At 45.8% G+C, this 13,450-nt stretch overlaps 1 pseudogene; it reads right to left on the minus strand.

The window, feature by feature from the left end:
• LOC131212178 (uncharacterized) overlaps window positions 1-6,969 on the minus strand; it is a 48,535-nt pseudogene extending 41,566 nt beyond the window's left edge.
• Between the last annotated feature and the right edge of the window lie 6,481 nt (window positions 6,970-13,450).

Below are 13,450 nucleotides of genomic sequence, written 5' to 3' on the forward strand. Positions count from 1 at the left end.
GACCGCTTCTTTTATGGGTAGACTCATATCCTAGAGCTAGAAGCACGATGCGGCCTTTTTGCTGTTTTGGCCTCCTTGCGAGGGAATGCCCAAGTGTAATGGCTTCCTTATGCAGTTTTGTAATTCTAATTTTATGGCTTTAGCACCAGAACCGTTCTCGTTGAACGGATCGATCTTTCGATGTCCTAGAGGCGATTACGATATGCGCAATGCCTTCAGCAAAAACATTATCGTTGGGGTTGATCGTTCAATTTTTGGTTTATCCTCTTAATTGTTTGCTTGCGATTGACCAAATCTTGTAAATTGCCTCAAGACCACAAAAATCGAAGGCATCAGTTCCGAACTTCAGTTGTTTATGGAGTTTCGTCAGCCAAAAATCGTATAAGTTAACTTACCCAACACGGTGAGATTCGTGGCAAAGACTCGGGGCGGATGTGTCGACACTTGGCACATGTACAGACCGGCGTCATCAGATTTGATCGGCTTGATATGTAGCCTCCAATTATTGGGATATTGAAATTTGACCTTTATCCGAGGATCCCCGCTGTACGTATTATTGCCGACGGTGAGTAACGACACCTTATCGGTGGTCCTCCGGATCCACATGACCTAGGGAGCCGACCACGTCATCAGTCGTCCGGAAACCGGCCGAGGTGGTTCCGATACACGCCACAAACCCGCACGACGGATACGAAGAAGGACATGAAAGTGAGAGATAGAACACAATCAGTTGGTGGCGCTCTTGAGAAGGGTTAGGTTAAGGATAAGATTAATTTTCACAAGCCCTCAAGTCTGCCTCCCAGATAAATGCCACCATCGGACCGTAGCTTGGCCCGTCCACATTCGACCACATAAATCTTGCATCGGTTATCGTGGCCCCTAGCATTTTTACCGGTGTCCAGGGATCGAATCTCGGCTGGGGAGCATCTCGGAAAATGATGCAGGGCAGCGACAACGATTTTGCGTGGAAGAATGAGGTGACGCTCGTGACACATCCATTACGCCATACCTGGTTTCTGTTCACGGCCAAAGCGTTGGCGGTTCACAGCACATGAATAATGACGACATCATCATTCCTACTCTACAGTTGAGGATTGTTTCCGTTGATAAATGGTATCCGAGCTACAGGGCGGCTCCGGAAGTCACATTGACCGGTTCCACGAAAAAGGGACTCCTGGTGACGGTCGTTATGCTGCTGATGCCTTACATCAGCAGAAAAAGGAGAGGAATGAATTTCAAATAATGGAGGGCTGTTGAAACAAATGAAAATACACATTAAAATAAAATATTCAATTTGCGTGCCACCGTTTAGTAATATTTACTGTGGTAACAGAAAATCGCTTCGAGGTAGGTTTGCGTAGACACGTGGACAAAGCGGCGAGCGTTTAGTCCTATTTGGATAACTTTCAAAAGGAGCTGCCCGAGGGCAGAGCTAGTAGCTAGGGTGTGCATGAACTGGTACACATGGCTTGAGTATGTTTGTGGAATTGTTGTCAATGTCACAGTTGATGATACATCATGCATGAGGCTCTCTGCAGACATTGCCACGAGCAACGGACAACGCGCCTCGTGCCTAGTGCCAGGACAAATACATAGACCGTGTAACAGATGGCGAAGCTTGTGACAGTGATGTTTTGCTTCACGGAGAGATTGATTGCGATGTCAGTAACGACACGATTCTACTGTTTCAACCGGTTTCGCCGCCGCTTGTAAGTCATACGAGGTTACAGTACCCGTTTATGATGTATTTTTCAATATTTTCAATAATGTAGATTCAATAGAGGCACTCACAGGCTCTGTTGAAAATGTATGCAAATTTTCTATATTCCTTGTGACTAGTTTTAAAATTATGTTAAGTTTGATTTCATTATTAATATCAAGTTCAATTATTATAGCTCACAGAAAAGTTTGCAAAAGAAATTGCCAGTGGGAGTCTCGGTTGTGATGAAATAATGATACTCGGAATCATATTTCCCAACAGTGCCATCGCTTTTACTAGACAAAGGTACGGCAGTGACACAGTTTTAAAACGAATCTGAAGCCCACCCATCTGCCTTGGGAACTATTCATTCATCAGGTTACATTTGTGAACGGTATCGACGTCTAAGGTGGTTTGGCTAAAACTTCCGATCCTGCTGTAAAACTTTGCTCATCGTAGCCGGTCGGTTTCAATATTATTACCCGCTAGCTAGCCAATTCGATGGCAGGCGTTTCGGCAGGAAGAGCTGTGAACCGTTAGGCGAAAGTTAACATTTTTGTTTCCGGAGTTCAATGTTATCTTTTGGTGGTAAAATTAAGTCTCGTGCCAAAATGGTGATCTCGGAGATTAACTTCCTGTTTGGTGCTGATGGACCGAGCGTAAGACTTAGATTGTGGTGTCCGGAGTCGTGGTTATTTACTCTTGTGGCTCGTAATTCTTTCGTTGCTGGCGAGCGAGCTGGCAAACATTATCCTTTCAGACAGCGTTTTAATAGAGTCATGGTGTAATAATGTGGCCTTCAAAAACCAAATCTGCACATTTCAAGTTTGGCTTCAACTGAGTAATAATTTTGCAATTTCTTACACGTTTTTCTAGACAAAGATACTCTTTGCCGATTTACTATTCCTATTGTTTCTGCTATAAACTAAACAAACAAACTGTAAATAAAAATTCTTTCTAACTTTATATAACTTTTAAACCTTTATATAAATACATGTATAGGTAAAATGGAATTAGAAGATGAAACGAATAATATGTGCTTAACTCCTGGCACAAGCTAGATGATGTGGGGCAATGTTTGTGGAATGACGGATGGCTTGAACGGGTCTCTGGATGAGTATGAGGAAAGCGATTGCCTAAACTCGGGAACCCTTTTACTAACGCCAAAGCAACTCAACAACGGGAAGGAATCGATTAAGCTGAGAAAGATTGAACATTTTCCTAAACAACACACGAGTCGGCGGCAGGGGGACGGCGCAGGATTACCTTGAGCCTGGCAAGCCTTCAAAACCCAATTAGTTTTCGAGATGAACATGTTTGATAGACCTAAACGACCCCTCGATGGAAATTTGCTTTAGTGGAACGAAAGGGAAGCACAAGGTGAACCTCTAGATGCTATCTAGTACTTCAACTGTGTCAAATTTCGGCTGTGTTCTCCATCCAGGAACTGCAGAACTATAACATCCTAGAGAACCAAACATGCTATACAAAGTGGATAAATGGCGTATCAGTGTATTCCTTTCCTGTAGAGTATTTCGAAGTGCAGAAATTCGTTCTGAACGATGTTTCACAAGAGTTATAAAAACGTCGACCGCAGATCAACCATACAATCATCTCGTTCGTTTGTTACTTACTTTTCTGCCCGCAAAGTTGCTTTGAGTGCCAGGAACTGACGACTCTTTATCCCAAAATCATTCTCATGTGCCCAGATACTTTATTAATGTTATACTGGATACAATCTGCGAATTTCCGTAATGCCCTGGACCGGAAATTGCGCATCTTTCCTGTTTACCTTCACTTTTGACCTTTTTAAGGATTACGCGTGTGAGGTACCATATTTATTCCTGACCAGCATTGTGATTGACTGCACAAGATGTAGGTCGGTTGGCGTAAAGCCCACCGTATCCCAACAGGTATTGTACAAACATCCTTCTTTAGTTGCGAATTTACTTATGCAATGTTTTATTATGTTGGGTTTTAAGAAAAGCTCGAAATGACAATTGTTGTTGTTGTTACCTATTGTAATCATATTTTTGTCACTCAATTTTGATAATATAAATTCACAAGCGATCCGTTTGATACAGTCAGCACAGTCAGCAAACAAATCAATAACACGTAGAGATTCTTGCTATGACAAAATGCTCCGACTGTCCGAAACCATATATTGAAATGCTGTGTGAGCTGCTGCGGTCGCTGCGAGTATTTCTATTTTGTGTATTCCAATGATTGACTCGAGAGGCGAAACTACCAAAGGAGGAATTTGCAGGCCCCCTGCTGGTTGGTGAATGAAAGCATTCATAAATAAATCGCCATCATAAATTCTCGTTATCCACACTGATGCTATGATTTCCGTTCCATTCGGCTGCTCCTGACGATTCCGGGCCAACGCCCCACAGACGGAAGATTCGATAGCCACAGCTACCTTCGCTCTCGGCCTTTATATCTTGAAAGCCATCGAAATGCAGCGCATCACACCGAGCAGAAACCGACCAAAAGCAAGCGAACCGAAGAAGCGTAGCAGTAAAACATTTAATGCTCGTCGGCCACTGGCGGACAGGATGTGCTGGCTCACATGCTGGGTTCCAGAGTGGGCCGATGGTCTTCCGGGAGGTTGCTTGTTTTTCTTTTCGCCTTCGAATCTCCGGGCCGAGAAGGCTCCGAGCAGCTCGGCATGCATACGTCGGATGCTGATAATGATTAATGGCCGCCATCAACGGATGCTAACGGAATGATCGTGCTTTTCGGGCTGCATGCAATCGGGTTGAGCAAAGCCCGGCCCTCCCATGGCCTGCTGCCAAGCTCGATTGTCCGAAGCACTCCTTATTCGCGGTGTCTCGGGGTGTGTAGAAGTAATTTAGTAGAAATGTCATGCTGTGCTGCCAACAATCGTTCACGGAGAGTGGCGGTGCTGAGTGACTTGAAATAGTTATGCCATGGCGTGAAAACAGCTCGACTTCAACGGGCAACACAATGGGAAACAATTATCAAAAAAGTAGAGTACACAATTTAACGTACGCTTGAAGCGGAATAGTTATTTCCAAGGACGTAAAAAGACCAAATTATTGAGTGAACCCCCTTTTAAATAAAGACCCCCGAAAGGCAAGTTGTACCCGTAGTTAACACAAGCTCCATTACCGTCGAAGTATTAAAGTGTGATGATCCGCAAACATCAACACGAACCCGCACTGTAACAGGCAACGGCACAGGAACGGCGCGAAAGGAAGTATTTTCCGGCGGGGTGTTAAAACAACGGTCCTCCCAAAAAAACGGCCACCTTGCGTTGTTGGGGCAAAAAACACGTTTCTGCTGCTGCGAGGGCTGCAAAGAAAACATCGACCCGAACATCGGCTTAAAAGCATGGAAAAGTCTTCGTTTCTAAGCTCGCAGTGCAGGTGTTTGCTTTGAGGCCAGGTACTAGCACCCTCCGGTACAACTTCGCCGTGGTTTTGGCCTTTGAATGTGGCGCTCTGCTTCGAGACAAGATGCGGGCACTAGCGTGTCTAGACGGGGAGAAAATATTGTGCAACTTCCGGACGCAATAAAAATCGGGGATGATTTGGTTCTCGACGAAGTTTATATTCTAGCCACGTTCGACGCACCAAACCGGAAGTGAAATAAGAGGCAAAGCAAACACGCGGCAGCATTCGTGGGGGGGGGGGACTTTAGCCTTTTCCGACTTTCCACTCCGTCGGCGGGTAGAACAAACATCCAATCAACCGGCTGCAGCCATGTCGGGTATTTACATGCATCCCCTCGTGTGTTGCAGGATAGTAAAAGGGCGGGCATCTGTTGCTTGGCTTGGAAGTCCAAAGGTCAAACCGCTTTTGGCCATTGTGGTGAAAGTTTCGTTTTGTTCTTTGTTTGATCATGTACCTGGTCCGTTAATTCATCCCAAAAAAAGACGGAATTTAGGATTCCAAGAGCCTCCGATTTAGTTCATTCACCTAAAAGCCCACAATAGACCCCATTTTTGGACTTGTTTTTCATGTTTCCAGTTTCTATTCCAGCTCACTGCATCATACAGTTCAGGTTTAACGTGGGATACTCGAGAGCTACCTTCTGTTCGTATCGGGAACACTTACGGCATTTTCCCCGAGCTGCTGTTGCCGTTATCAGGTTGCGCTGGGTATGCTGGGCTGGGTGGACTCTTTATCCGCCGCCGGAAGAACGGAGGTGGCGTGGGTTGCTCATTTTCACACTTCACTTGCCGCACGTCGCACGCATCGCTCCTCAAATAGGTGAATTCCATTATCCACTTAGGGTACATTCCAGGGGTTTGGATCGGAGTCAAGTGGCAGTTACCTGCCGTTCGCCACCGCCCTGCTTTTTACCGCGTGAAAAACTGGTGGAAAACGTAATGTGTGTGTTTTTTTTCGGGTGTTCTCACCCACACACTGGCACTGGCACGCATCGCACCTGCAGTGGTATGCAAATGAGGCGAATGTTGCCATCCTTTTGACGGTGAAACACTCGTAACTACCAGCGCGAGATGTTGATAGTTCCCGGAGGAGCATTAATCCAGTAATTCCTCTGACCTTTGTGCTGTGTTCTCGCGCGCCGTGAAAGTTACTCAATTAGTGTGAGGTGAGGCGGTTTCATCCGCGGGTCTACCAGAAAGAGGCGGGACAGGTGAACGTGTGGCGTTCAAGTAGCGCTTTTCATTCTGCTCCGTCTGTCTGGCCGTGAGCGGGAAACATGAGTGGATGCGGGCGCGAGTCAGGAGCGAATCGGGATACGTCAGATCGAGTGTCCAATCTTTCAACCGCCCTACACCCAGTCATTTCATTCATCCTTGTGCTTCATTTTGAACATTGAATAACCGAAACCGAGGGCAGAGGCTCTACACACGCGTCCGAGTGCCGGTTCAAGGAAAACTCAATTTGCACCAGAACACGGTTTCGCACTCTCGGGAGTACTCGGGGAGTTCGGGAAGAGACGTCACTCGGCTGGCTGTCGCTGTTGGCCCGAACGCACGCCCGCACCCATCGACGAACCGAGCAGAACTGACCTTCCAGCATCCACAGTGATGTTGCTGAGGCTCGGTTGAGCACATTCGGTGGCTCACACGGTTCCATCAACTCCAAGAAACACTAACGACTCCTACCGAAGACGCTCTCAGGTGGTGGGCTTTCGTCGAGTTTGCGCACTGCCCCGGTCACGTCTTGTGGCGGAAAGTACTTCGTTCCGTTTTGTTTGGCACGTCCGTCCGTGTGCTTGGCTTCCAGATGAAGCTCTGCGGAGCCCATCCAGCATCCACTCTTTGGATTCATTCTTTCGTAAGAATTTTCGCGAGGCCACGTACCCCATGCAAAGTGAGGTTAGGGCTAACGATTGCCACCTTGGTGCCGGCATCTTTTGGCCCTGGCGGAGTGTTCACTCCACACGCCTTCGTCGTGGGAAGATAAAATGTGATTATCAGTCTCGATTGAAGCACTGCTGCTCTCCGGTACTTGCGGCGGTACTCGCTAAACACTTACTTATTACCCTCCTTAGTGTATGGGAAGTTTGCCCTGACTAGGGTGTGCCTCACAATCGGCACAATCCGTGAGTCGAATCATGTCGAGCGTAAGGGTGTAAAGTTTGAACAACATAACTTTGCGTGCCGTGCCGGTCTCCGTCGGTCTTTTGGATGCAGTGCGCCCTGAACTAGTTTTGAGCCCGTGCAGAGAGCCCCAATTTGTGTGATCCTTGAAACCATGTGAATCCTTTGGGTTATTTATTTATCCTTCCGTTATGTGCGTGGAAAACGACCGCAACGGTACGGTGGCCCTTTCTGGCCAGTTTCGGCTCGACAAGTTGTTTCCTCTCAACGCTCGTTTCCACAAGATCGATGTTGGAGGGGAATAACTTTGGACCTTTATCTCGTTAGCTCCGATTTGAAAGTTTTGGGTCGATCGAATGCCCTAGCATAGGTCAAAAAAATGGTCGATTTAAATCCCAGATAACGGTGGGTTTATTCTTTGTATAGTTTCGATCATTAATTTTTGACTAGACTCAAACTAAGTTTTTGGTCAGAATCTGGCCCGCTGGTTCCACTGTGCTGGACGTCTCGGAGTGCCTCAAAATACCCTTTTCAGCAGCGCGTCTCGAAACATCATTCGAAATCGTGTTTCATGGTCTGCTGACAATTGGCTACAACTATTGCGCTCCGGTACGGCAAGGAAGGTGTCCTCGCTGCTGAGCGACCGACGCTGGACGCTGTCAAGTGGCCTCAGCACCGAGGACCAAGGAAGCAAAATCAAAATTTGATATTGTCTTGTAGCTCCCCCCGGTGGGAGAGAATTCTTCGCAGAGCTATAATTGAATTGTAGCACATGTAACGTCATAAAATGATCTCTTGAATGCTACTTGCCTCGCGGACCGCTGTTATTTGATTTCGAACATCACAAGCTACGTCACTGATGCTTCCAATATTATGTCACGCTGTCAAGTTCGTTATAGTTGGGCAATGAAAATATGTGAATGAATGAAATTCCATACATCTCGACGAAACCCAGCGGGATCTTCTGGGAAATCTGTGTCGCGAGTTGAAATTATTTGCCACTCCGCAAATAGTTTTTGAGGTCCCGGAGAGTCTGGGTCACTGTTTGCCTAGGTGCACTGCTGCCATCGTTTGTGGGAAACGATAAGCAGCTCAGCGAAACGCGATGACATTCTAGGTCATCTGGAAAAATAATACTCCGTACGTTCCGCCATCGCCCGGTTCCCGGCCGCAGCGGCGGCCGGCGGCACGTAGGTTGTATACTACGCCTGCGCTACGGTATATTCTGGTAAGCGGGTAAATATCAACGGTATCGTAAAAGGAAAGCACAAGCAAAAATACGCAGACCCATTATGCTGGCATTACACCTTGCAGCACAAAACCGGGCGCTTCCGGGCTCGGCGAAACATGGGCCAGTTAGTAAACATCTCGGGCCCGAAATCTGTGCCGCCGTCGGGAGTGCGCGCTGTTCTCTGACACAAATGCAACCCTGGGGCGCTGGCAGAAATTGCCAACCTACGCCGAGATCAAATGGTAACCTGGAAACGATTTTCGCTTCCTCGCACCTTCCACGAAGAAGGAAGCGCATTTTTATCGTACTTTACTGGGCACGGCGTGTTGCTCCGTAGTCGCTCCACGGCGTTTTCGTGCCCGGCGGCTGCACGGCGTGGCGCAATGCATGTTTAGGGAAGTTTGAACACGTGTTCCAGGTGTAAAATAGCATAACGAAAATGGGAATATAGCTGCGGATCCGACGGCGGACGATCGTGTCGAGCGACGGGCGCGACGGAAATGTTTATGGGTTTAACAAGCTCAGTAATTAATCTGAGCGAAGGGACAAATTTACTTCTGCACTATTCTGCCATTGTGCCATTGATTTGACGATCCAACGTTGTGACTGTTTTTCTCGTATTAAAACTCTAGCACATTGTGGCAAACTGGCGTAAAATTTCCTCTACCAAATTCAAAGGTTGAAATTACCTAAACGTAAGGAATTTTGAAAATATTATTGAAAACGTTTTCGAATGTATTGGGAAAAATCTTTCAATCAGACAGACGTCGACAGGTTGAAATGTGGCCGTTTCACAGCCCGGAAAGCGATTTCGCGGCAAAACAATGTTATAAATAAGTATGTCTCATCCATATTGATGCACAGGTTCTCCGCTTCTCGAGCAAATGTTGGACCGTCTTTTGAAACGGCGCCAACCTTTTTATGCAGGTTATGAGTTAACGTGTCGATAAGCGAAATGTGAGCGTGAGAAATGGACGGTTTATACTTCACAAAACGCATGCGGGTTCTCTTTTGGGTCTTTCCGGTATTTGTAATTCGATTGTGTCCACGTTGGGGAGAACGGCGCCGGTTCGTTTCATAATTCAAACGGTAGTGAAAGTTTCCGCTTAGGCAAGGCATGAATTATTTAAACAAAACTATTCCCAACCAGAACATAATCCTTCAAAACAATCAAAACCATTTTTTATCATTCCTCCTTCGTGACGGTCAGCCACCATTGGCCACCTTCTGACCATAAAGCCGACCAAACACCCGGAACGAGCGTAAGCTGGCGCGAGCTGTCGAGGAAGTCCGGCGTCGAGTGTTTCGGTATAATCGTTTATATTGTGCAATTGCACAATGTACGGACGAGTTTTTCTTCACATATTTTATTGTATTGTCACCTAGCGCAACGCAACTTTTTGGACCGTGAACGGTCGGTCGGTCGGTAGGAAAACTTGCGGTGGAACAAAACTTGGTTCCAGCTGTAGGTTGCCTAATCCTTTCCGTCCTTTTCAGTGAGCAGAACTTTGGGGTATAATTTTTCATAAATCGCATTCGGAAATAGCGGCACACGGACGCAAATGGACAAGCGTGAGTTATGTCCCAAGCTACGGTTTTGCTTTTGAACGCTACTAATCGCTTTGCACTTAGTTTTCCTGCTATTTTGCCAATTTCGATTGTTGTGAGAACATTCATAGGCCAACAAATACCGGAGTTTGGGTTTTAGTACCCGTCACGGTAAGGCTTTTAACTTTTAAGTGAGTTATAAAAACACACTCAGATGAGGAAACCATTTTTATAGCAATTTCGTCTAGAAGATCGTCGAAATGTTAGAACGCGTGTCTTGCGTGCTGATACATCGGTGATAAATACATTAATTTACTTGTTGATTATTAATTATTTAATGTCATTCAGTTACATAAAGTTAAGTAGCCTCAATAAATACGGCCAGGTCTGTTCTTCTAAGATTAAAAAAAATTAAAAACGTTGCCTCAAGGAAATGGTAAGCGTTCAAAACTAAGAAGAGCCAAAAAAATAAACGGACCCCCCGTGGCATGATAAATCCCCTCCGGGGCGCTTTGTAGCGTGGCTGTTGCCTTTTGTTCACGATTCTAGTGCTTTTTGTCAGAAGAAAGGCAAGAGTCTGAGCCCGGAGCGAACGACAGCGACATTTCGAAATCGACCTGTTTGGAATTTCCTGGGTTTAGCCAGTAGCTGACCCGTCCGTCGTCCGACAGCCCGAGAGGAAGTGCATGCCAGAAGCGGATGCGGTTGCATTGGCATGTCCGTTCCATTTACCATACGAGGACAAATGACATTGTGCTGGCTAGTCCGTTGAAATCCTCCCGTTACCTTCTCCGTCGAATCCGAAGCATGACCGTTTGAGAGGCACGCCAGCCACTCGAAAGGAGAAATATCGTCCAGTTCGGCGAGCAGATGAAAATTTCTGCGAACATGATTTTGTATTTCAAGCATTCAACCGTGTCACGGCAAGCGACCCTCGGCAGACGAAATCCTTACAAAAGGGACCGACCTTAAATGTTTGCAACCCTCAACTGCATGAAAAAAAATGTAGCATTCGAATTTGTCTTATAAAGTGGTAGCTGTAGTGTTGGCTGTATTCTTGAAAAAGTACAAATGTATACCATTGTATTTTTTTTGGCAAAGAAATAGCGTGTGCTTAACAAACGGAAAAAATGGAAACCATTTTTTTGGTGTGCTTGAAAACTATTTGTCTTGAGTTATGGTTGGTTTTGCGCAACAAGGGTTCCTTCCTGCATAATCGATGTCGTTCAATTTAAATTCTATTCGCGTATTCATGCCATCGTGGTACAACATGTACCAACTGGCAAACAAAAAGTGTCTTTCGTGTAAGCAAAACACCATGCGCTGCAATATTTATTGCAAAAATTATTCCTCCGAGCAACGGGCGCAGAATGCCGATTTGTTCCCGGATGCATATTTGCATATCTGCATCGGGCGGGTGATAGCGCAACGGACAAACTTCTCAAGTAGGTTCCACAGTTTTTGCTATTGTTTGTCAAGATAGTGTCTTCCACATCTAAAATTAGTCAAACATATCGCAGGTTTGTTTGGCAAATAGAAATTGTGTTTGTAATTTTTTTAGTTATCAAGTTATCCAACAAGTTGACTAAAACTGCAACAATAACCTGTATTGTTATCCTTCAGGGCGTTCATACCTATGTGTTGTGCTTCGCTTCCATCTACCATATGCTTTTGTGCGCTTTTTGTCCCACCAAACTCCGCTTTCGTGCTAGGGTTTTTCTGTTTTTGGTCATTAACGGCCTATGTAGAACACAAACATTGCGATATCGGTTACTTTGAAAGTCATCGATTGAAATACAAAACATGACGGAATAATCCCTAACCGACAAGCTAGTTCGTAACACTATCACACAAATGACTGGCAGCTTTAACACTTCACCAGTCGCCACTAATTATGATTAATGGTGCCAGTGGGCGAAATGAAGCATTTCACAGTTTTTGCCAACTCCGGATGAGTGAATCGGGTGCCCTGCTGCTTATCCACAATTACGCCAATCGTTTCTGAGACGCCATTGAACTTTAATTAACATCGCTGAGCGGGCTGTTTATGTACTGTCGCTTAATACTTAAAGCGGTTCGTGGTTTGAATGTTGGCAAAACACAACCGTGGAACCGCGGAATATGGGCCAAAACATTCACCCTTAAATTTTACATTTTTTATAGAAACGATGTGTTAGACGACACTCAGACGCTGGATCGCACTGACACTGATGATAAACGGCATCGAGATAGCATAACCAACATACAAATTGCTATGCACCACCGGGCCATTTTTTATCTCACACGCAGGGTAACAGCTTCAAACATGACCCTTCACCACTCACCATAACGCCGGCGAGGTCGAATGCTACTCCTCGAAAACCGAGCGCCGAGTGCAAAGTCTGGCCGGAGGTTGAGGTTTTTCAACTTCATAAAGTCGGGCGCTTCGAGGGCCATCTGAAAATATGTTTCGTTTGGAGCGCTATCGGTCCATCCGACCGAGGGGTTTCGTTGGACTGCATTTGTGGTCCTCGGCGCAGACAGTGCAGAGAAGTGACGCTCTACACGCTACGGCCAGGCATGTTCACGCCGATAATAAATCTGTGGCTTGTGTGAGGTTAGAAATTTGATAGCTCTGACACTTTTGGGCGTAAACAAATGCACGAACGCAGCTTTGCAGGACTCCGCGGGCACAGCAGTTAATCATTTCAACTAAATAAGAAAAGTTGAACGACCAAATTATTGCCATGATTTATTGGAGCTAACACTGATACACTCCGGTTAACCACAGAAAGCGCCACGTTGTCCTGAAATGAAAAACTTTTGCAAATTACTTAATTGAAAACTAGTTTCAAAACATTTCACAACTTTACCGATTACCAGCCTTAGTTGAAACAATATATTTCAACAAGACTGCTCTACGTTGTTGAAATTGCCACCCCTTTCTTCAAATTGATTGCACTAATAATTTTCACCGTTGGCCGGTTTGAACCTTCGCACTCGAACCAGGAAAGGAGTCTTACGGCACGCGATAATCGCTCCTGAGTTTAACTACATGTTTCGTTGTTGTCGACAAGCTTTGGTAGTTTTTTTTTATCCTCTGTCGTCTATCGTGGAAGTAAATTGTTACGCCGTTAAATGCCATTCGTTCAAAGTTCAGCTCAATTGAGCGAGCGGCCGAACAAAGCCGAAGGGTCGGGCTTCACGTCGAGGCACAAAAAGTGCCACAGTAGATATGTTAGGTCTGCCACGATGTACACCTTTTGCCCGCACGATTGCTTCGATTGGATTCTGCAACTGTAGCCAGTAATTGATTGCGTGATTTAGTGGCAGCGTCCCAGTGGCAGCGTCCCAGTGGCCCGATGTTGTATAGTAGTTCTTTATGGCACCGGTATAAAAAAAAAAAGAACTGTAGGCAACAGTCGAATAGTACCACGGAGTGCCAGAAAAG

Source organism: Anopheles bellator, chromosome 2, assembly GCF_943735745.2.
Source record: "Anopheles bellator chromosome 2, idAnoBellAS_SP24_06.2, whole genome shotgun sequence".
Classification (NCBI taxonomy): domain Eukaryota; kingdom Metazoa; phylum Arthropoda; class Insecta; order Diptera; family Culicidae; genus Anopheles; species Anopheles bellator.